The sequence below is a fragment of the Phasianus colchicus genome, chromosome 2 (genome assembly GCF_987193195.1).
Source record: "Phasianus colchicus chromosome 2, bPhaCol1.hap1.1, whole genome shotgun sequence".
Classification (NCBI taxonomy): Eukaryota; Metazoa; Chordata; class Aves; order Galliformes; family Phasianidae; genus Phasianus; species Phasianus colchicus.
Genome location: NC_143437.1, coordinates 98530191 through 98556168, shown reverse-complemented (window position 1 = coordinate 98556168; position 25978 = coordinate 98530191).

Genomic DNA, 25978 nt, shown 5'->3' with positions numbered 1-25978 from the left:
CATCATTTATTTTTGGTTGCCAGGAATATTTCTGTTGTCACTAGAAGCTTAATAAAACCTAGAAAAGTACTTTGCTTATTTGGCTTAGATATGAGCAGCAGAAATGCAATTTCAGTTTCAGATCTTTGACTGCACTTCCCAGAAAATATCAGAAATTCTGGAATATATACGAAGAGTATTTGGTAACTTGGTCCAAAATGCCTGCTCATACTTAAAAATGTTTCTAATTTTATATTTAAGCAGTAGATAGAAATATCTGAAAAAAAAAATGAAAAAAGTTGTTTTTTTCTGTTTGTTTTAAAGAAATTGCATGCATAATTTACATGATTAATTTTTCAACCTTCATGATTTTTAAAAATCTGAATGCAAAGATGAGTTTAGCATAGTAAGTGATTCAATTTTTCTGTCATCTCACAAGCAACAGCAGTGTGATATCCTGAAAGACTAGCAAGTCTACAAACATAGATGCATTTGGTGGTAGTGACAAGAACTGACAATCAGTGTCTGTGATAAATGTAGCACATTATGAAGGAGGCACAACAGGATCCTCTGGCACAATAATAAATAATATCATTTTCTGTGGCATCAGATTTAGTCAATATATGGACATTCACAGAAAAAAATCTATAAAAAAAAATTAATTTAAGTATGCACTAGCTCTCAAAAGTAATTTTTACTTTTGCATCTTGAGCGGGTATATTAAGCAGAAGTCAGGAGTGGTGCTAGTAAAGACAAAGAATAATTTCTGGATTGCCCTCTGCTAAATAAAATATATCATATTACAATGCACAAGCACAGGGAATAAGAAAACATATTTTCATTAGGGCAAAATGAGGAAGAGGAGGACTTTTTGGTTTACAAAGGCATGAAGAGAGGGTCATAATATTGTGTAGTTTCCATTCCATTGGAGGAAGGGGAAATTACAGCACAGTAACAAATTTACCTGACAAAGATAAGAAAAAGTTTATTTTAATTTGAAAAAGAGCAACCAGGGAGAAGAAGAAATATGAGATATATATGGTAGGAAGCTGAGATAAAGGTTTTTTTTTAACAGTTTTAGCATTTTGTTATTTTAACAATGTTAAAATGTTAACATCCTACTTCCAGAGAGTTGCTGGCTTGAGAGTTCGCACTAAAGGGTTCAGAACAGGCAGGTAAGTCCCACCACACTGAAGCCCAAATTCAGTACTTCTGGCAATATCCTTCTGGACTAACAGCTGAAGTCCCTACCTGTAACATACAGCTCTTACAGTAAAAACAGATGATCGTGCTGATCAACTCAATCTTGCTTAGGGGCCTACATGCACAGGACATTTAAGTGCCTGCTATAGTGGTAAACCTCCTTCACTATGTTATTGTTGTTTCGCTGTCTATTATCATGTTCAAAGGCACACTGGAAGCAGAAAATGCACAGGAATACAAAACATTTATTTGTTTGCTAACACAGGTAACACATCCTTGTGCTGCTCCTTGGAATAGGTTGATCAATGGTGCTGGGTTGCCTTGCTTTTTTCTGCCTTTTTCCCATCCTGACAAGAATTCATCCCTCTTCACATCAGTCAGTATTTTCCCACATGGATTCTCTCAGCTTCTACCATGTACCCTACATGTTTTCATGCACCTTATTTTGTGCATTTCTCTGTCTGTACTGAACTCATATTCCTCATTTATACTGGCTGCTTAGTTGCTTTGGACATCTATAAATCCATTCTGGTGTAGATATTCTGACCTAGAATAGTGCCTTAGTTTTTTGATGCAGTTTCTTTCTACCCAGTTCTTACCTAGAGTCCCACAGTCCCAGTGATCTGGCTTCAGTCACACATATGCTGTTTGTTTCTGGTACTCATTAGTGCCTTGATAAAGTTGTGTAGAATCCATTGTCACTAGAATGACAGCATTACAAAGAAGGTTTTTATGCACCATTAACAATGGAGTTTTATTGGCGGTGACTTTCCTATTAAGTGCTTTCTAGAAAAATTCTAATGAGTGACTTCTATTGAAAAAAAAATGAATAATTTTTTCTTTGTCTAGAATGAGTCCATTCTCATTTCCCATTTAACCATTCAATTTCCTTTGTGATATTTTCATACATTTCTACAAAGCTCTTTCTAACATAGTATTTCTACCCATTCAGACACTGTAATTTGCATTTTCTTTCACTACTAGTTGCACTATTTTACCATTTTAATTCATTTAATTTAATTTCTTTTCAATTTAATTCTATAATGATCAGAGGAAGTCTCTGATGACCAAGAGGATGTTTAAGAATGTCCAGCCAGTCTTCATTATGGGGAAATTTACCTGACTGATCTGTTTTGTGATGAATTGACAGCCTGGTGCTGTTTTCGGCCTGATCTCCCATGATATCTCTACAGCCAAATTTGTGAGATATAGTTTGTAAAATAGATAGAAGTCTGGTTGGTGAGGAGGATCTGGAGGATTAAACACCAGGTACTGAATACTCAATTTCTATGAACTCTGGGGACTTTATTTTTAATTAGCTCTCATCTGATCAAGAGACTGTGTGGTTCGTAGCAACAGAAACATGGCCACCACTGTGATACACCTTCTAGATATTTATAACATAATACATAATATAATACATCTAGATTTTTTTCATCTGAGAAGAGTGAAGTTTACCTGCTCAGATCAGCACTTCAACAAAAAAATAAACCTAAGTAAGTGGGAACAATGTGGAGATTGGCTTAAAACAATAATGTAAGTTATCTCATGCTATGCAGAAACATATGGAGCTATTTTTTTCTTTTCATTTGAAGGATTTTTTTTTTTTCTGAAGACACAAAGTCTTCATATTTTTATGTGCCATCAGCCTGGTTCAAAAACCAGGCTTGTTTTTCATTCATTAGTTCCTTCTTCCCATACTTTTATTTATATTTTTATCTGTTTTTCTTTACACCTTGACTTGTTGTGTCTGTAAGAATTTGATTTTGTTCTCTGTTTTCCAAAGGTAATGCAAAAACTGTTCAGATACTTGTAGTCACGTCACAAGCAACTAAGCAGTTGAATTGAATGCAGTTCTGCAACTTCCCTGAGACATACTGAAGGACTGGTATATTGGAAAAAGTTTGTAAGTTGTATGGATCGTTTAGTATTGAAGTTCAGGACACAAGTATTTGTAAATCACTTCAGTTTCTCATGAAATCTATGTAAAAGAAAAGGACTTTGAGAGACAATGAGTAGAAATAGAGTAGAAAGAACATGTATATAATAGCTCGGGTTGTATTTAATCAGTTAGAAAACTAGTGCTTATTGCACTTTACAGTACTTTGAACTTGTGTGATGTGGTAATAGGTATCCAGCTCATCTGTGAAATGATAGCATCATACTTGTGATTTTTATTTTGTCGAACAATTGTTGTTTTCTTTACTCTAAAGAGTATTTCTCTTAGAAATGCTCAGGTATTTTACTCTATGCTTTGCTGATCAACCGTGTGCTTCAGTACTTACCTCTACTTTTGGGTGAGGTGGGGAGGGTCTAGAAGGGGACATAGACTTTCCTAAAAAAAGAAAAACCAATGAATTAGAATATCATTAAATGTTCAAATATATATTTTAAAATTATTCAATTAATTTATGCATGCATTCTTTTCTTCAAATAAAGAATGAGCATTAGCTATTGTTGAGAAGATGAAACATTTGATCAGTACTCATAATCTGAGGGGAGAAGAAAGAGGACAGATTATGGTTGTCAGGTAAGTCTTAAACATGTCGTTGCTGTTGATACAGAAGCTTGTTTTCTCCTTTCCTCACTGTCAATATTTGGATAGATTTTCCTGATACTTTCTTTCAGTCTTGGAAACAATTCATTACACACAAGAATTCATAACATATTCATCGTCTTTAACAATGAGGAATTTTGCCACTGATTAACTGGAAGGTCAGAGAAGTAATAAATGAAAATTCAAGCAATTCCCCATGTACCTTCTTTTGATACCTACAAAAATTGTGATTTATTAGAGAGAGATTTTTCATTTTAGAAAGCAACCTGGTTGTGTCTCTTACACCATGTTCATTTAGAAATCTTTTTACATGTAATGATTAATATAATCAGTGCTCCTGTTACTCAGGAAGATGTAATTCACAGATCAGCTATATTCCCTCACTTTTGAAACTGGTCCTCTTTAAATTAAAATACTGCCTCTAGTTTTTGATAGCTATGAGCTATCATGACCTTCACAAGAACTTTTTGATGTCATATCTCTATTCTGTGAAAACATTGAAAATTAGAGTTTGTTTAGATTATTAGCTTTTTAGGGTTTACAAAGAAATTACAGCACTGAATTTCTGCCTGGGTTTAAGACGCTCCTCTTTGAGGGATGAAAGTTAAAAACTGAGGCATTATATAATAATTTACATCCACAGAGTACATTCTATCAGTTATTTCCTATTTAGCTTTAAATGATTAAAATATTTTGAATGAATATCATATTTCTTCTCATCATTGACCATGTTACTTATGTTTTTGATCACTGACAGGAACTTCTTCAAAAAGTGAATGGAGTTATTGTTTTTATTGCACCATCTAAATAGGTGTGTTAGGCAAGGGGAGATATGAAAAAAAAAATAGGATTTCATGCTTTGCATGTGAAATATGAAGGCACAAAACTTTGCTCAATATCACAGGAAATGTTCCTTGCACATCTGACAATACAATCCTTCAGTCTGGTACCTTAGCTACAAGGCTATCAATCCCTGCACTTTCAAAGCTGTGTGTATGTTTCTTTGATAATCATTAGAAGACTATTCCAATGTTTTATTGGAAAATAAAGTGTTGAGTGTCAGGTTTTATCATAAATAAAAAAAGCACTAGAAAGGAAATTATAAGAATTAAATCTTTAGATTCACATTTTTCTTCAAATGTGCAATACTGTGCCTTGAGATGTATTGATTACATTCCATTGTGTAACATTAATTTTATGACTTCATCATTTTTCATTTAAAGCATGCAAAATAGGATTGCATTTCATAAAAATGTAATAAGAATTAAAACAGCACTGAAGAAGGCTAAACAGCTTTGTCTGATAATTTTATGAACATTGATATTTGGGAATTTATTTGAGCAACTAATCAAAAATGTTGAGCAGTTAATTCTGCTGCAGACTATGATTGCAGGAGTCAAGAGAGAAAAAAGGAAAAAACAGCAACAGTAACTAATTAAGCAGTCTCCTCTTGAATGTCCTCTTGTGATGTTATTTAACATAGAGACAAAATATTGTCTCTATGACAAAGCAATACATTTTAGAAAAGAATTTTAAAAAGCATGAATTTGTGGGGGAAAAAAAAAAAAAGAAAGACAACTTGTCTTTTGGCACCATCTGTTTTATAAAGAATCTTAATTATTATAATACAATAGAGCGAAGCATGCTACCTGAGCAATTTTTTTGGAGCACCACTCAGCATTTAGGGAAAACAATAATCCAAAACCATCAGGTGCTCTCTAATATTCCCATTTTCTGAGTCATTGAAACTCTAACATTCTGAGTTGGTTGGGATATGCTTTGTGGGAATTTTGACTTTGAGTCACTATGAGCAGCACATCTCCTAAGCAGCAGTGTGGCTATCAGTATTGTAGGATCTACTTTCAGTAGTTTGGTAACTGTGAAAGACCAAAACAAACAAACACACAAACAAACAAACAAACCCTTAGCCACTGTATTTCCAGTCTCTTTTCCTTTTTTTTTTTTTTTTTTTTCCCCTTAGTTGTCCTACCACTTATGTATCTAAACTGTTGTTGTTACTGTGCTTTCTCAGCACAGTGGAAGAGAGAAGCACTGTGATTCAGGGACATTGTCACATTACAGTGTGAGCCCGTTACAATTCCACTAAAATGTGTAATGTTTTTCTTCATAAATTCTACATCATTAGCTGAATTAGTAATCTATAAAAGACTTTGGAAGAAGTCATTTTGAGGCTTTCATAGTCAATTAATAAAATAATAATAAAAAAAATCCATTTTCCTCTCTCTCCTGATGCATTTAAAACAATTTGAAGTTGCAGTTGAAAGTTAAAGCTGGTCGTCTGTCTTTGCTTGTTAGTAGATAACAAATCTGTGTAACTACAATATTTCTGGTGAACCATACACCATACCATCACCTTCATATAATCACTTTCTATGTCCTGCATTATTAGTGATATTGCATGTACTGACCATACAGTAGTGACCTGCTCTGCTGGTCATAAAGTGAAAGAAAATGCACTTGGTTGCCATTGTTGTACACCACATTGACAGATCTATTATGTTTTCTTAATATCAAGAAACCTGATTCCCAAAGCAAAAAAAAAAAAAAAAAAAAAAAAAAGACACCTTTTCCCCTGGGACATAGGAAGCTGAATTCCCTCATGCTGATGAATGGATTACCCACAAAAATAAGCCTCTTTGTATTCTTTCTGAATGGTAATGGCAAGGTGCTGTGCTTTCTGATGGATTCAGTGCTTCATGTGCCATTTAATATGCTCCCAGTATGCTTGCCAAGCTAAGCTCTCTGTATTGTCTGTGGGTGACAAAGAAGTTTAGAAGATAGGGGAGTGTATAAAATGTTTGCTTAGGAATTATTAGAACATTAGACAGAGCAACAATCTTAAAGTCTCCTGTCTTTTAATAAGGAAAGAAAAGGGGACTTTTTTTCCTGTCTTGATTTAATGTTTCAGTTTTTCAACCATTTTCATCTCAACTGAAACCACAGAAAGGGTTGTAGTTCTAGCAGTGAACCATAGCTCCCAAGATCAACAATCTGAGAGATTTCTGAAAAAAAGAAAAAAAAAAGTGACTTATTAAAATGAATCCAGAGACCTTTTAATGTTGAAAAGATGGGAAGCTGGGGAACGATGGCAGGGTTTGAAGAAGAGAGAAGAAATGTGCTTTATGCAGGATGGAAGGAAACCTGCATCAAAGATGGGTGACTTGGCAAATTTGGATTAAGTGTTACTGCCAAGTATTGTGACTGTAACGCTGTATTAGGGATTTCTGCATCTTCTACAGTAAGTGGTATGACAAATAAATGTATAAAGAGATTCATTCTGAGTGTTCCAACATTCTGTCACTGATGGTAAATAAAGAACTGCTCTGCGCAAGACTGACAGTCTTATGCATTTACTGGGGACTGATTTAATGCTCTATAATTAAGTGTAAAATTGGAAAAGAGGAAAATGTAATGATGAGCAAAATTTCATAGCTAGGTTTCTGAATTGCCAAATGCTTCAGAAGGCTGCAATTTCACAGCAGGATTTGTTCCAGAAGTGGAAATTGGACATAAATATTTCCAGAGAGTGGAAATGTAAATTAAAAAAATAATAGTAATTAAGAAACATACTTTGTTCTAATGAATTCTCTGTCAATAATTATGAACTAATCATGAAGCTATGGTTTAGAAATCAACCTATGAAAAAAGATCTTTAATGAATTAACTTCAGTTGTAAATCTGTATCTGAGAATATTTCAAACAGGTGGTCAATTTTGGTGCATTATTTCATGGTAATTGCACATAAAACGCATTGGGTATGTTGGCTGCTGAACAAGAAACAATGTGACCATTACAAATCAGTATTTTTCAGGTATTATATAAATACTTTAGCTCCCAAACACATCTAATGTTGCTTATTAATAGCACATTAATCTATTTTTTAAAAAATTGTTTTTAATCAATGGACTATATTTTGCATCAGTCATCTCTAGATTCTATATTCAACAGGAAGTTTTAGGGCAGAATATCTGACTCTTCCTTTGTTGTTGAACTAGCGGTACTCTGGGGGACATAGTGGATACTATGTCTGTAAAAGGAAATCAGTATTCTGCACTCATATAATTGGTTTGAAGACACATTTAAAGCTTTGAAATGGCTTTGGGAAGAGGTAGGGTTAGCACTGAACCTGTGCTATGAATATTAACATTGACTGTATTTTTCTTATAAGATATAAGAGTAGTGGAGACTTTAAGACAAGCAGAAAAATGAAGAGTGATTTTGAAGACACACAAATAAGACAATCTGCTAGAGCCAGTTACCGACTCAATAACGAAAAAAAGAGCTCTTTCTTAAGAGAATTCTTGCTGATATCAGGTGTAAAATGTATTTGAAACTCCTGTCAAACTAAAAGGCTTTGGCACAGAAAAGTGCTGATTATAGGTGTTAGTGATTGACCGGAGTCTATGCTTTTTCTGTTAGATTAAAAGTCTGTTACTGATGGACAGAATGATGGCCTTGCTTCACTGTTGAACTAAATAGCAGCTAGTTTTAGGAGCCAAACTTATTATCTAGTAGTTAAGTTTCATGAACATGTCTGTGATTGGAAGCATGTGAGAAGGAAAACACTACATGGGGCAGAGGTCTATTTGAGCCTGCCAATACATCACGAAAAATAAGTCCAGAAAAAAAAGTGCCAGAAGATAAGTTTATAAATTAAACTGTTCCAGGTTTTTTTTGAAAGTAATTAAATGGATCAAAATGACCAATGGATGGGAAGGAAAACAAAAGTAAGGAGTGGACCAAAAGTAGAAATACAAGTAATGTTTAATAGAGAGCTTTGCCAAAAGTCTGGATAATGGTCACCATTATTTAGAATGGAGGATCGGTTTTGGTAAAAACCAAATGAAGGAATGTGGGTTTTTTTTGGTTTTTTTTTTTTTTTTTTACTTCTCATTATTCTACAGTGTTATTGAATAGCAATTGAATTATTGATCTTCTCCAAATGAGGCTGTTCTGACTGTGGTAGTAACTGGTGAACAATCTCCCCGCCATTATCTTCACCCATGAGCTGTTCCATTGTATTTTGTTTCCACTCATACTAAGGCTGGGGAAACAGAGAATGGATTGGTGAGCAGTTGTCAGCCAGTCAAGTTTGGCCCAGCAGAAATATTCATGAGAAGGTCAAACTGTATCTGACAAACAGTGATTGGCTCACAGAACAGCTGATGTGAAAACACACTGCAAACACTGCCTTTTTTAATATATTTTTTTAATATATTTTTTAAATTTTCCTGTTTTGATACTTTGAATTCATTCTGTGGTATTGAATGTATAAATGTCTATGCTTATAACAATGGCCATTCATGCACTTGGACAGGGTAGTCCAGTATGCAAACCTCAAAAAATGGCTGTAATCTTGGTGTTTCTTGGTGTTGCTCATTTCTTAATATTATAGATGAAAGTGCCTAACTCCTAGGAAATGTTTCCAAAATATTCCATATTCTGTTACATCTATGAAATATTTTATTTATTTAACCTTTTACAGTGGATATTTATATTTATGTAGGTAGATCTCATTTAAATAGAAACTTCTTAGTCCTACTTTTTTTTTTTTTTACATTCTTTCTCAATGCTGAAAAAAAAAAGATAATTATTTAATACACTAGAGATTACTCTTTGGGAAAATTACTCTGTGCAAAGTAACTACCTAGTTAGTCATAGCAGCTTCTGTCTTACATTAGCGAATGTATATCTCTAAATCCAAAGTAGCAGCAGTTATTATAGTTATTATAATTGATGCTTTGTTTTATAAGAACAATTGAGCATATCATTCCCTTTTAACAATCCTGTGTTTAGCAAATATAAACTTAATTCTGTTTTAGTATCTTATCTGAGAACAGTCAACATCTCCTATTTTATAAGCAGAGAAAAGAAAGCATCAACCTGCAGGCTGTTGCATGAAGAGAGAGAATTCAATGTCAGGCACTGAATTAAATTACACAGCTGAACTAGTGGAAGAAGTTTAAGATAACAACTGATTCCAAGTATTTGCAAAGTCTACAGGCAAACATCTGGCTATGTTTTTGTCCTTCAGGTATGACATGTTTCTCTAAGAACAGAACCATCAAAAATCCCATAAGAGCAAACTGGCCTGGGAGAAAATTAGAAGGTAGGAGAAAAACATCATTATTCATCTTACCATGACTTTTTCTGCCACTAGGTTTGCTTGAAGTGAAATAATATTTCAGAATTCAATTCTGCTTACCTTAAAAAAAGATTTTATTCTGTTTATTTTCTTGATACTTTCTACTAAGAGGAAAGTATACGAGTACTTTCCAATATTTTTTGTGTGTTAACTTTCAGTGTACTAGGGCTATGAATAGTGATTCCCTTTAAAAACATCAACTACATTTACATAAGATAATGAGTATTTTTCTTACTTGAAAAAAAAGAATAGTTGTAGTTTCTCATCAGAGGGTAGAGACCTTTAGTTACTGCAAACTCTTTAATGGAGTTCAAACTAGCATCTAAAATCCATTTTACCTCTCCCTTCAGTGCATTATTTACTTCTGCTGTATTTAACTTCCATGTAACACAAGATGACTCATGCCATTAACTGTACTTCATGGCTGGATAGAGTACTTCAACCTTTTTTTCCAGGAAAGAAAATCAGTAAAACTATGGCATCCACTTTAGCATATACAAACAAAAATGTGGCCATCCACCTATATAGTATTGAATAGAATAGGCAGGCAGAAAAATGTAGTCAACATGTTAACTGTTCAGGTAGAGTCTATATAAAATACACACATCAATTAGGTGCTCATTTCCTTTCCAAGTAAGTTTTTATTTTACTCAAATATTTGAACATTTTATTATATTATGATGAAGGTACTTAAATTTTGTTGCCTATCTAAATTACTTCATGGTTTCAGGTGTGTAAGGGGGTAACAACAACATTCATGTAGTAATTAGGCTTTCTGATCAGATTGTGGTATGCCTTGTTTTTTATAGGCTGTTTTTAACTTTGTCCAAGGTAGAAATGAAAAAGATCAATTTACTTGATGTCTGCCATAAAAATATGTATTATCATTTTTGATTTACCACTGAACCAGTACAAATGAGTCTCTGCTAAACTACATAAAATTTGCTATAAATCTCAATTTTCTTTGCAGATTTAAGGGGGAAATATTTCCAGTAAGTGCAGTCTACCACTAACTTTACAGTCACTCCAGTGTGTCCACATCTCAGTGGAGTCCACATCTCTTCACTCCTATAGACTCATGTTTCCTGAAAGCCTCAATCAACCAATTCTAATGCCTTTCTGCTTGAATACAGGCCCATGTCATTACCATATTTATTACCATATTTTCGGTGTACTGTATGCTTTACATACTTCAGACACTTGCTCTTCGTTTTGTGTTTTACTGCTTTTTTACTGCACTGTCTTGCCCAGCTCTGCATTTCTTTAATTGGCCTGGAGAGTGTTTTAAAGCCCACATGCATGTTGATCGCAAATACTTTGCTTTGCAGGATAAAGCATTATATATAGATATATAGAGCTCTCTCTATACCTACATTTATATATAGATATATCTACATATCTCTATCTATCTATCTATCTATCTATCTATCTATCTATCTATCTATCTATCTAGATCTCTATATACTGTAGAGCTCCCAAAGATATAGGGGAAACTCAGTTCAAAGCATGAAACTCTGAGCTTGAAAATGCACAAAACAGACAAAATATATGAAACTCTAGTCCCTAAGCTCCAGGAAACATCTACAGAGCATGTAGAAGTCCCATTCTAGATCTAAATAAAATAGCTGAAGTTATTGCCCCGGCTTATTGCTTGCTGGCTGGAGGAGACACGCCTTTTCCAATGGGTGGCAAAAGAACTGTTTGCTCCAAAGTTGCCATGCAGTCTATATACACATATCTGGCCTGTTTTGTATGAAATTGTGAAGCTGTACTTAATTTATTTTTTTCCAAAATATCAATCCAATAAAGAAGTAATGCATGGCTGGGGGAAGATACCATCTGTTGGATACGGTTTGCAAAGTGAATGATGATATTTACAACATTTACAAGAAAATTTATTTTGAGCCAAAATTTGGGCTTTTAATCTATTCGTTTATTTACTTTGTATTTAAAAAGGAATGTTTCAGGCATCCTTCAATTAAGTCAGAAATTTTCAGTTTTTCAAGTCAGAACTTGAAAATGTAAGATGAATTAGTGAGTAAGTGCTTCAGGCAGATATCCAGAATGCAAACTTTCACCTTCTCTGGTTAAAAGCTGTTTTAGCAAAGGAGATCAGCAAATGAAAACATTGCCTCGCCTTTGGAAGTGAGTGATAACTGGTTGTGGTTTCAATATCTTTGGCGGTTAGGTAGAGTTAGAACAGATATTGCATGTATGTTTTAAATTCATTGTATTTTTCATTGCCTAGATTCACACTCAAAGATGAAATAAGTAATTTCATCTTCTGTAAGTACTGAGAAAAATATAAAACCTGGAATGTTTAAATTGCTTATCAGGAAACTGTTTTCTGACACTGAAATGTATTATGCTGCTGGATTGTCCCAGGAGGCAAATAGCAGAGGCTTAACTTCTTGGTCATGCTGCTAAACAGATGGAGGTCAGGAAAATTCTGCAAATCATCTCTGCAAAGCAGAAACTGGGGAAGGTGATCTGAGAGTCATGTTCATCAATAAATACTGTGATTTTGTGATTCATTTTAATTTAACATAATGTGTAGTGCTTCATGTAGTAGTTTCCGCAATGTCCAGGCAGGATGACAGGCACTAACACAGGGGAAAAAAAATGAGCAGCAGTAAGAAAAAAACTTCTCCTGCTACTAATTAATCATCATATGATTTTTCTTCCAATGGCACCTTCTTTCCAACCACTGACATATGGTGCTTATAAAACCAGTTAATTTGCAATAGCACATCCATACGTCTACATGTCAGACAGGTATTTTATTTTTGTAAGCTGGTGGCCAGGCTACTGTAAAAGAGTGTTCAAGATAAAGGTCAATGAAGAGGTATCACACAGTTTTACATGAGGGAGGGCAGAGAAGAGCAAGTGTTCACTTAATCCTCCCCTCTCCTATTCAGTCCATTATTTGCAAGTTTTAGGGGCAGATGTGTAATCTGGGAAGTCTTCCAAACTCATTTTTCAGAACATTAGGTGTTTTCAACATCAGGCACACTAAGCAAATTCCTCCTTGTAACAATTTTGCCACTAGCATTGAAGATGAGCTGCTTTCTGCATGAAAATGGATGGCTGAGAACTTAGGCCAAACCAAACAATTTGTAGATAAAAACTCAGAAAATCTTTTAGGTGGTTTTTCTCTTGCCCCAACCTCTCTGTTCTACTTTGGCCTTTGAACACTTACATAAAATGTCTCATTTCAGGGAAAGTTTCTGAAAAAAAAAAAAAAGAAAAAAAAAATAGTATCTGAAAAAGCTGAGAAAGATATCCAGAGTAATTCTGAGAGTAATTCTGTATATAGGACTATGAATCACCTATCCCAAGCTTTTGATCTGATCAAAGAGTTTCTAAATATCTGGACTTGTTATTATGCTTGTTATTCTTCTACTTCAGTGAGGTTCTTTCTGCTGTTTTTAATGGCTTAGAATAGTGGTTTATTTTCTTTCCCTATGAAGAAGGACAGAATCTTGAAACACTAAGAAGTATTGAAATGGACTGTTGTGTTTAATTTTGCAGTAACATCTTTTGCTTTCCTTTACTATTGTTTTAATGAAAATCTATAGTGGAGTTCAGACTTTTTGCTGCAGAGCTCTTGTGCTAAGAGTGGACTCAGCTCTATCTTCATTCAGTACAATTCAGCTGCTTTCCTGTTCTTTCAACTAATATGTTGGATAGGTTGTCGTCTGCTATTGTATATCATCTGATTGGTCTTATTTATTTCTACATATGTGTATGTAGAAATATGGGGAGCAATATGGAAGACAATGACTATATAGAAGGGTCATGTTTTGTTAATCTTTTGTTATCTTTTTACCTGGAAGTTTTGATTTTTTAGCTATTCTAATTTTTTTCCCTGATTTTCAGAAATGTGGAATGAGTTTATATTTGAGGTATGCTAACTGGCCAATGAATAACTTACATCTTATTGAGACTTGAAATTGAAACTAGAGAAACAAAAGTGGGGAGCTGCTCTAGTAAAACCACTATGATACAATAAACTCTTCAGAAATTTTGTAATAACCTTACAAAATTTAGCCCTTTTTTTTTTTTTCTGTGTAATGCAGTGTATTGAACTGCTAGAATTTATGACAGAAGTTGCAGTATCATATTATGTTAGCTGAATAAAAAATGCCTATAAATTTCCTCACAGAACAGGTGTTTCTATTAAAAAACTTTTCTTATTTGAAAAACATAGCAGACTTGCAAAGAAGCTACATTCGTAACCTCAATAATGGCCAGAAGTTGTTGATTTAATCATGTACTTTCAAGTTAAGTGAATGGATAAACATCTTCTTAAATTGGTCCAGTGTTCAGCAGAGGGAATAACAGTATTACATTCAAATATTTATCCATAACAAATTTTAGTCCGTATTGGCTTCTTAATACTGACCGCTGGATAACGTAATTAACAGAGGATTCAATAGAGGTCTCAACAGTAATGAAGAAGGTTCTCTGTATTTTATAAATGGATCACATTAATTACTTCAACTTACAGCATCTCTAATAATTCCCAGAGTGGAAACAGCATGTCTATTCTAATAGCTCTAAAGGGTATTCTATGTTTATACCACTGGATACACAAAAAAGCTTTGTAGTCCTCTAAAGCTCTTTAGCTCTAACTAATTAAACAGTGACTTTGCTTCTTGTGTCAGAAAGTGGCTCATGCCTCATGGACATGGGCAGTTACAGAAAAATCTTTAACTATGCAACTGCCTCTATGCAGGAGGACGCTGAAAAAGAGAAAAGGGAAATGGAGGTGGGGAACTGAGTTGGGGAGATTCCACTCCAAAGCTTATAGTGTGAGTACCCCTTGGGACTGAGGATGTGTCATACCTCGTTACTTTCTTCTTCAAGCACGTTGCACATTTCTTTCACTTTTTCATTTCCAATACAGTGATAAAGGAGTATGCACATATACACTATAAAAAGTAGCAAGCTAAAGAAACCAAAAGAACAAGTAATGCAGTCATTTTCCCCACTGGGAAGATGATATGAGGAGAAGGGAGCTGTGCATATCAGAGATTAAACACGTTGTTTTAATGTAGTAGAAAAGTCAATATTGAAGCTGTTCCATTTTTCGTAAAAAATGCAAGTGACAGGCATGGATGTATGTGATAATATAGATTGCGTATTGTTCCTAGCACAGCTTAAACTAGCTTTCAGTGTATTTATTGCCACAACACTGTGTTTAGTATGCTTGTAGGTTTAGAATCACTTCTCATGAACCATATTTCTCCATGAAGCTAGAGAAGCCTTAATAGATGCCCAGTTCTTCTATAATGAGTAAAGGAAAAAGGGGTCACTACAGATGTTTACTTTCAGTAAGAGCTTTGATGAGAGCTACCCTAGCCATCCAGAAGGGAACAATCTGGGAAGAGTTTGGTGTGATGCAAAGATAGGGGCCTAACTTAGAATACTTACTACTTCCTCTTTCTTTGTCTGAGTATCTTAAATGTGAACCTGCTAACAATGTTAATATGCAAGTTCAAATTCTTTATCCAGAGTGAAGTCCTGTGTTATATCATTTAGGCCCTTGGGAGGATATTCATCTGACTGCCAAATGATTTGACTGCAGAAGGCAACTTTGTGCAGGTTTCACCTTTAGCTTTATACATTTTAAATTTAGGCAACTAGTTTCTACGTGTGAATGTATGTACTTTTTTATTTGTTTACGATCCTTCTGTTCAAAGGACCTGAAAAGTGACTTCAAGTGGCTCATTTCAGGAGCAGGTAAGACAAAGCAAGACAAATACATTTTTTTGTTCACTTAATGTGGTCAAATCCTGGCCACCCTGTAGAGTATATCCTTGCAGATACTCAAAACCCAGCTGGAATGCTGCTTTGCAAGTACTTTAAGCAGTCACTTTAATTTTAGATTTTTAGCACAGATGAGGTGAATCTCAGTTGATATCAGCTGTATGTAAAAGCCAGACTGGCATGCTGAGATAGCTAGTGGTGGAGGAATGTAGGTTTATGGTGAATTGAAAAACGCAGAATAACTATGTTAGACAGCAAATTAAACTAGTCTTCAGAGATCCAAGCTAGAGCACTGTAATTGCTGAACTACCCTTCCCATATGTATTATGTCAACACAAGGCTCTCAGACAGAAGCCTTAATGTGAACATTATATAAAGCAATAAATTATATGCACTTGTGAAATGTCACAAGGCAAAGATGTGTATAGCAAAATGACTCACAGTTTTTTTCAGTACTGAAGCACCATAATTACACATTCATGATCATGACAGATACATCATGCTGAAATGTTTTATCTTCTTTCTTTCTTGGTATTCTAGGTAGATAAGATTTAATAATGAAGCTACCTTTCCCATAGCTGACAGTTCTTACTGCTTTCTTCTGCAAGTCAATTAATTCAGACAGAAATTGGAACAAAAAGAAAACGTTGATGTTTAAAACCAAAAGAGAAGAAATAATGCTGCTAATACTATATTGCATCTCATGTTTATTTTCACTTTAGCAAGGTAAAATTTATGCATAACTGAAGAGTAAAAGTGATTGCCAATATTTATATTTACATTTCTAAAGATGTACAGGAACAGATTTAGTAGCTGGCACTGACTGTATGGCTTGGGGCATCTCACTTTGCTTATTCTGGGCTCTAAAAGGGTTAGCCAGTCTCTTAAGAGTTTTGAGTGGCTTCCATAATTGAGATGAAAGGAAAGGAAGAACATTACAATGTTGCATAAGTCTGTTATCATCATAATAAAATAGGCAAATACTACTTTAGAGGTTCTGTACTCTGTTCTCTTCTTTTTCTAGGAATGCTTGCACAAAATAAACACCGAGTTCTGATAATTTCTTGCTGCGGAGTCAGCCATGCACTCTGATGAATATCTTGTCAGTGACTGCATTCAGCATTTTCTGTTGACCTTTACTATTTCCCTTCACTAATGCTTGGTATTTAAGCTTTTATTTTTGAAAGATATCCCAATTTTGCTGCTTTTTATTGCAACAAACTATATCATTTCAGGAATGCTAACAAGCCCCAGAGAGTGAGTGTTTTTGTATCTTGCAGTCCTAGAGTTCTCAATGCCCAGTGCAGCCAAAGAGAATGAAATAGATATGAATATCTGTGCTTATTTGGAGCAGCTTTCCAGATGTTGCAAGTGAAATTTTTGGAATTCTGCTGAAGATTTTTTAAGTGGGAGAGAGATCCTTATTGTCTTCAACAGTTTCTGATGGTTGCATTTAAGTAGTGTATTGGAGATAAAAATATTCATGTCAGAGAAATAATAATAATAATAAATAGTAGTAAGCATATAGAAAGTTCTGTTAGTGAGAAGTTTGTTATTATTATCCTTATGGAAAATTCACATGTAATTGGAAATAGTTATCTTGGCATCAGATTTTTGAAGAGAATTTACAGGAAATACATGAACTAAAATATGATAGCTTCCATTCCATGTTATGGGGTAGATTGGGATTAGCTAAAATGATTTGGTTCCTGAGAACAAACCAGTGGATCACACTGGTATGCAATGAATGAAGACATATAGTGCTGCAGTGGAGAAGCACAGAACTAGTCCATTTCTCACATCTGTATTTCAAAAAGAAGATGGGTTGAGCCAATACTGTGAATATCATTGACATCAGCGCATGCACCCCACTTTTATAGGATTAAAATTGTCATTTAATTTGCTTGCCATTTAGACTCATGTACCTAGACAATGGAAAAAAAAAATTAAAATTAATGAATGCTAGGCTTGTACCATGTTTTTTGCTTAGGAAAGGATAACCTACATAGCACATACCAATTCACAGCTACATAACTTGCTTATCTAGATTCAGAATATTTGTATCTGTATTTCCTCTTGAATCTAATGTGCCCGAATAAATTACTGTGAATTTGTACATATTTGTGGCACATGTTCAAGTGGCTTTTCTCTGAGGAGGAAAATCTGCAGCCTCCCTGAATAACCTATGCTACTACTCCATCCATCAGCAACACAATGAATAAATGTTTCCTGAAGTTCAGACAGAACTTTGTGTTTTGTTTTGTTTTGGTTTGGTTTTGTGCCTATTCCCATCCATATGCACTTGTTTAGCATCCATATTGGGCTTTCTGAGCTGAGAAAAAACTCAGACATTTGTTCCTTTCAGTTACAGTTCAAAGAGGAGAGAGTAAGGACTCATGATGATCTTGTACTTTGGGTTTACCTTTGCTTTAAAATAACATGACTCCTAGGGCTACAAAGCTGATGAGGGATCAGGAGCATCTTTCTTAAGAGGAAAGGCTCCAAGACCTGGGACTGTTCACCCTGAAGAAGAGAAGACTGAGAGGAGATCTGATCAATCCTTACAAATATCTAACGGATGGGTGTCCGTTAAATGGGGCCAGGCTCTTTTCAGCAGTGTGTAGGGCAGTGGGCAAAAACATGGGAAATTCCATGAAAGCCTGCAGAAGAACTTATCTATTGAGAGGTAAAAGAACACTGGAACAGGCTGCTCAGAGTGGTTGTAGAGTTCCCTTCTCTGGAGATACTCAAGAGCCATCAGGACTCTTTCCTGTGCAACATGCTGTGGGGAATCTGCTTGAACAGGGGGTTGAACTAGCTGATCTCCAGAGCTCCCTTGGAACCTTCATGATTCTGTGAAACTGATTAAGATCTGTAGGAGTAAAAATGAACATAAGGAGCTTAAAAAAACACATCTCATAATATTATGTATAAGAAAAATTGCAGCTGTTAAAATATATATAGATTAAGCTGATTAATCTTAATTGATCTCTCTCACATTTGTCCTCTACAGTGTAACCTGAATGACTTCAGTTCATACAGGCATATTTAGACTAAGAATCCCATATGTCAATAATAGTCTTGTTGTTGATTCAAGGGCTATGAAATCTCACCTCTGTACTGCTGTTGTTGCACTGTGATTAGCATGTGAGCTAGCTAAATTAGAGACAGCTGAGATGTAGTTGATTTCACTAGAGCCAGCCCTTTTGTTTGTGTAACTGGCCCAGCTTTAAAATATAAAGCTTTTCTTTTGGAAAAGACACTGACAAGTGAAAAACAATTAATACAGAAGAGTGGCAGCTAGCACTGCTCCTACTACAACAGGTAATAGGATAAGGTTGATGGCTTGATATATTGTTTTAATTCCCTATTTTCTTAGGAAGTAAGTGGGAAAATGTGCTGTGTATTGTAATGCAAGAACACTGCTCTAAAAAGCACAGGACCCATCATGACTACGTGACGTTCATGCTCCGTTCAGTCTTAGCATTCAGTAAAGCCTCCCTTTTAAAAATCATTGCTGTGTGGATGTAGTTTGCAAGTGATGCTAATGAAGTCTGCCTTAGGTTGACTTGTTTGTCCTGGGTATAATCTCTTGATACTTTTTTGATGCACCATGTTGTGTCTGATGACAACAAAAATGATTCATACAGTGCAAGTTCACAGATATAGAGAATAACTCCATATGACGTTTAATGACAGCTATTCATGAATAAGATCAAAAGATTAAAAAAATCCTTTTCATTCTTTTTCTTACTGTTTCTCAGTTCTTGAACTAGAAGATTTTCCTTTCAGAATAAAGTCTCCTGGGAAAAGACACAAGTAACAAACACTTATCAAAGACACTGAAAGACTTTTAAATTAATTAAGAAAATACATTAGAGAAATTTCCTCCAAGAGACATAAAAGGAGCTGCAAGCCAAAGCCTTATCCTTGTTTAAAAAAAGTAGTCTTTCAAATGACCTAAATTAGTTATGTTTTATGAAGTGCCTAGCCTTTTTAACATTTTTTTAACACCCAAAGAAATACAGAAAAAGAAATATCCATCAGAGGCAATTAGACATGAATTCTCTACCTCCAATTCAAGAGGTGACTTCTCAGTTCTCTGGTGTCTGTGAGTATATACTGAGGAAATATTTCTTTTTGCTTGCTAGTTACCCATTCTTTCACCATCCATTCTTGGATATTACCAGAGGGGACAACAGAGTAGGTGCCAACAGGTGCAGGTATTTGTTACTGTGGTTAGATGATAAGTTTACCCCCTTCCACTAAATAAGGAACAGGATGAGAGAACTGGATCTGTTAAACCTGGAGAAGAGTAGGCTCTGAGCAAACCTGATTGCAGTCTTTTAGTATTTAGATGGAGGCTGTAAGAAGGAAGGGACAGACTGCAAGGTCTGTTGTGGTAGGACAAGGGGAGAGGGTTTCAAACTAAAAGAGGGGATTGGATATAAGGAAGAAGTGTTTTACAGTGAGGGTGGTGAGGTAGTGGCACAGGTTGTCCAGACAGGTGGTCCTTGGAGACATTCAAGGTCAAGCTGGATGGGGCTCTGAGCACGTGATAGAACTGTAGGTGTCCCTGTTCATTGCAGGGGAGTAGAACTAGATGACCCTTAATGACCCCATCCAACTCAAATTATTTTATGATTCTATGATTATAATTGTCTTGTGACGGGTGTACTAAAAATCCACAGTGCATGTCAGAAAATGAAGCTCAGAGTAGCATTTTTATGATGCTCAGGACTCCTTTGCTGACTCCCGCCCATAACAGGCTTCTCTAGTGATGAAGTGGAAAAGTATCTTCTTCAGATACTGTTCAAATCCATCCCTCAATACCCTGGTGAAATTGGAATGTATCTTAACAAGACACAGAGAGCACCAGTTCTGTAATACACTGCTCATTTTTCATAATTTTCAACCATGATTCCACAGTGTGTTTGCTGCAGAGTTCTTTAAATGTTTTGACTCTAATAAAAATCCCTTTTGACAATCTTATGGTTGCGTTTACAGAGATTTTTATAAGGTCAAGAAAAAGAAAAAGGGGGAAAAAAAAAGGAAAAGAGAAAGGAGAAGGAAATGGGAGAGGAAAAGGGAAAGGAAATTGTGTTAGAAGATCTCCCCAAATGTAACTCATCCTCAGGAAATCACAGTATAAATAGTCAAATGGTAGAAGATTATAACAATATTCTTTTCTCTCTAGAGTGGTGTAACTTATCCAAGATAATCCATTCTCAGATATCTTTCACTCCACCTGAATGAAAACTACAACATTCAGTCTTTCTATTGTTTTGTGCTGAACTGAAAAAGCAGTAAAACTTTTGAAGCTTTGGTACTTGCAAGAATTAATATGAATATATCAAAAGATAACATGAAATCTTGTCTTAATTAAAACATCTTTTTTTTTGTATGTAGTCTAGGCTAAGAAAAAAAAAAATTCAAAATTCAACATAATGTTCAAGCATATAAAATTTTACTCCTGGAAGAAAGATATTAAAAGTCTGTAGGTATTTAAATTTCATTGTATCTATTTACATTATCAGCCTCATTTATTTTATTTCCTGAAAAAGAAAAAGCAGTAATTCTTCTATTAAAAATGGTCTTTCATATAAATGTTTTCAAATAATTCTGCATTAATTATATAAATGATAACAAGTTATCTGACTATAGTACATTCCCCTTGGTAATCTTGTTTAAAAATTCTAGTAGCCATTGAATAGCTGTAGAGACATTTCAGCACCATGGAAGCACAATTAGTTTCTTTGATCTGAACAAAATAGTACTAGATCAGCTTATTTTTAAATGCATGCATTTTTATTACTCCTGGAGAACTGTTAATAATCTTATAAAAGATGCAAGTCAGTATATTTTTCATCTACCAAACCTTTGGTCTTTATTTTCATTGTGGATAGAAAAAAGCCCCTGATATTGACCTTGCCTCTGGCCTTTAAGTGTCCTGCCACATAATACTACAATCATGTGTTTGAAGTAGTTTTATTCTAATGTATGATTCATAATAAGTTTAGAGACTCACAGAGCTTCTGTAGATTAGCATTTGCACAGTCCAACATTTTCATGATACTTCTAAAAATTAGATTATAATTACCTATTTAATATGTTGTTATTGCTAAATCATACAGGAAACTGAATTTTCCTTTATTTGCATACCGATGTTCAATTATTTTTCCTAAACAAAAAGTAATGTTAGATTATTGAACAATAGTATCTATGTAGTATATTAAAATGAGTACAGTTTTATACTGTTTTTATTTAAATCATTACCAAGCAAACTAATTTACTGCAGTTTCCAATCTAACTGCAAATTGTCATAAATTACTTCTAAAATAATTTAGTCATGATTTTATTTAATACTGAAATTATTATAATTTTATGAAATTTTATGTTTCTAGATGCAGAATGAACTTCAGCTAATTGAGATGCTATGAAAATATCCCTTATTATCTTTGTGACTGACTGACAATCCTTATGTTATGAAGAATTCCTAGAATGAATGCTGAAGAATCATTAAAAATATGTTAATCAGGAAATAAAAAAGAGTGTAAATGCTTAAATAAACACAGGATAAAATAATCTGGAGATCCAGATTGCTTAGGGGTCCTGGTTGATGAAAAACAAGACCTGGCAGTGTGCGCATGCAGCCCAGAAGGCCAGAAAGTTATCCTGTGCTCCATCAGAAGAGGGGTGGCCAGCAGCAAGAGGCAGATGATTCTCCCACTCTACTCGTGGGGCCCCAACTGGAGTACTGAATCCAAGTCTGGGGCCCCCAACACAGAAAAGAGGTGGAGCTTTTGGAGAGGGTATACAGGAGGGCCATGAAGGTGATCCAAGAACTGGAGCACCTCTCCTATGAAGACAGGCTGAAGGAACTAGGCTTGCTCAGTCTGAAAACAGAAGGCTGGGGGGAGACCTCATTGTGGCATCCCAGTATTGTCAGGAACTTTATAAACATGAGGGAAATCAACTTTTTACACAGGTAGATAGTGACAGGACAATGGGAAATGGTTTTAAACTAAAGGAAGGGAAGTTTTTTACTGAGAGAGAGTGATGAGGTGCTGGAACAGGCTGCCTGAGACGTTGTGGATGCTCCGTCCCTGGAAGTATTCAAGGCCAAATTGGATGGAGCTCTGGGTAGCCTGGTCTACTATTAAATGGGGAGGTTGGTGGCCCTGTGTGTGGCAGGGGAGTTGGAGATTCATGATCCTTGAGGTTCCTTCCAACCCTGGCCATTCTGTGATTCTGTGATTCTGTAAACAGGCAGCCCAGAGAGACTGTGGATGCCAAGTCCCTGGAGGTGTTTAAGGCCAGGTTGGATGGGGCCCTGGGCAATCTGATCTAGTACCTGATCTAGGAGCTGGTAACCTGGCCTGTAGCAGGGGAGTTGGAACTTGCTGATCCTTAAGTTTCACTCCAACCCAAACGATTCTATCATTCTCTGATTCTACAATTCTGTGGCTGCAAGCATGTGGACAGTGCATCTATGTCTCTTTTGTTAGGAAGAAGTAAGTATTTGTTCTAGAATCCAAATACGCATTAGCATGAGAGGCTTAAAAAAAAATTGAGACACTGCTGTCCATAGAATAACACCCTTAGAAACATTTTTTTAATTGATATCCATTGTGTTTATTTTTTGCTTGTTGTAAAAATAGTGTTTTACCACAGATAAATCACATCCACACTAATCAGAATTTGGGAATAGCTGTTAAGTTTCTGACTGATATTGTTTAATGCCTAATGAGAATAAAATTTAGAAGGCTACTTGAATCTAAGGAACATCCATTTTGAGAACTGCAAACATTTTGGAGAGAAACCATAAAATAATACAAATATTTACAGGTTCAGAAGATGTCTAGGTAACCTTGTTACCTGGAGAATGCAGGAGTGGATGAATAATGGCAAAGGACTTCAAATGCATCAAAGCTGGCTGTAGAGAAATACCAATGGAAGTGTCCTTCACCCTTCCATCTACTCCTGTGCATGTTTTCTTCAGTAGTAGAAAAAGAGTAAAAAAGACTCAAATTCTTAAAATTTTCTAGAATATATCTCTATGTGATGAACCCATTCGAAGACAGTGGTATGCACCACCAGTTAATAGCTGAAGAAGTTAAACTGTTATGGGTCTGTAATACAAAAATGATGTAATTCCTTGTCTTTTCCTCTTCAATTGATTTGTATAACTGGAATATCACTTTCCTCATACAATTAAGGAAAAACATCACCTGAACTGAATGAAAAAATCCTTGTATAAAATCTGCCCCTACAGTTTTTTAGCAAAACGATAAAAAAAAAAAAGAACACATGAGAATGTTTGTATTAAATTGATGAAGTTCAGCTTCGTTGACTTTTTATACTGAAAAGTAATGCATTTAATTTGGGATTCTTTATTCATAAATATAAATGAAGTTTAGGCACTGACGCAACCTATTGAAAACAACAGGAGCAACTATTACAAATGAACTGATTTCTAATAAAGAGTCTTATTCTTCAGTAACATTCTAAAATTCAATAGATCCTCATATCTTCTTCTTCATGAGCTTTCTCATAAGTCTTGAAAATCAGCTGCCTGTTTTACCTAAGTCACATACATCTTTTACCATATCTAGATGACCTTTGATAACTACTGGGTGTCTTCACTGACAGAAAATTTATGTTGTCTTGTCTCTGACAACCTACTAATTGGTTGTTGATTTTTTTAACCACCAGTTTTGCAAAGATGTTTGGTCTTAATTGCAAATTGGGAATAATATTTGGGGTCATTTTGTTGTAACCTGATACAGATAAATTTTCATTTCTATAAGTGGCAATAAGCCACTGTAATTGGTAACGAGTTGGTACGCCAACTTGTGTGGGGATAAATCAAAGATTCTCTTTTACAGTTTATTTCTGGAAAGCAGAAGTAATTCTACTGGATAGAGAAATAATATTATATACTTTGCCATAAGATTATCCATAAGATATAAGTTGATATCCTGCTGCTTCCTTCAGGAATGTTCATCTTGTGGTATTTCCTTTTCACCTCTGCTTATGTTTGCTGAATAAGAGGCATATTTTAAGCCTCAATCAACGTGCTGAAATAAGAAAGAAAGTAGGAAAAAGACCAAAAGGTTAGAGGCATAGTAACCTATGATTTCCACCCAGATTTGTTACTGTTATGTTGTTATGTTGGATGTAGAACAACAAAATGAAGTAGCTCACTTGCTTCTCTCTCTGTTCAGGTAAAACATGATTTCGTACTTAATGCTTTCTAATCACATGAAGAGTAGTGAATGGTGTACCAAATTTTCTGAAGCTGGCTGACACAAATGAAAGAAAGAGTCTTGTAATTTCCATTGTTTAAAACCTACTTTTTGGTTAAATACTTTTGTTGATTTGTCCAAAAATATGAAAGCTTTCCATGGAAACACACCAGTTCTATTGAGACTTTCTCTGGGGAACTGCACTTCTCAGTTCCAGTGTTAAGTTTGAGAAAAAAAAAGAGAGAAAAGTCAGTTTAAACTTGACAACTCTTGTATGAGATTTACTTTTCCAGTCTGGATCACAAAGATAAGGGAATAAAATGTATGCCTTCCAGCTTCCTCAGTCACCGAGCTATTTATCCACCTGGAAAGAGATTTTATTTTTATTTATTTATCCTCCCCATATCATTCTTCTTGGCTTTTAAAATATTCACCTTAGTTTTTGTGCCAGCTGAGGGTTTGTACAGCCTGAGGGTTTGAGGTTTGCAGATATTTGAATACCTATTCATAATCATCTTTACAGCTAACTCTTTTAAACTGAGAATCATATTTATGTAAGTTATGACAGAATTAGGGTGTGATACCAGTCACTATCAGCATATGCATTCAAATAGACATGATGCAGGTACACATTGCATTGCTCCCCACAGTTTGCAATAGATGAATTTATTGTGCTTTTCTTTCAATTCTTCCCAGGATTATTGAGAAAGTTATAAAATATGGCCTTTGGGAAAAGATAATTACAGCTAAATGAATAGATTTTAACAACAACTTTTTACTCTCAAGCTCAATCTCCTGCTAAAGGCTATTTCATTGGCTATATTCATCAGTCTCAAAATATGCTTTTTTGCACAGATTCATTTCCTGAAGAAAACTCTAGTTATCAAACACTTTGTACAGTTTCCTGTGGATTTGCACAACATTCCTCCTCAGAAAACTGGGGAAAAAAAAAAAAAAAAAAAAAGATCAGTGAGTGTTCTGATTTGTTTATTTTGGATTTTCCAGTCTGAATGTATTATTACAATACATAATCTGAATAAGATTTTAGAAATG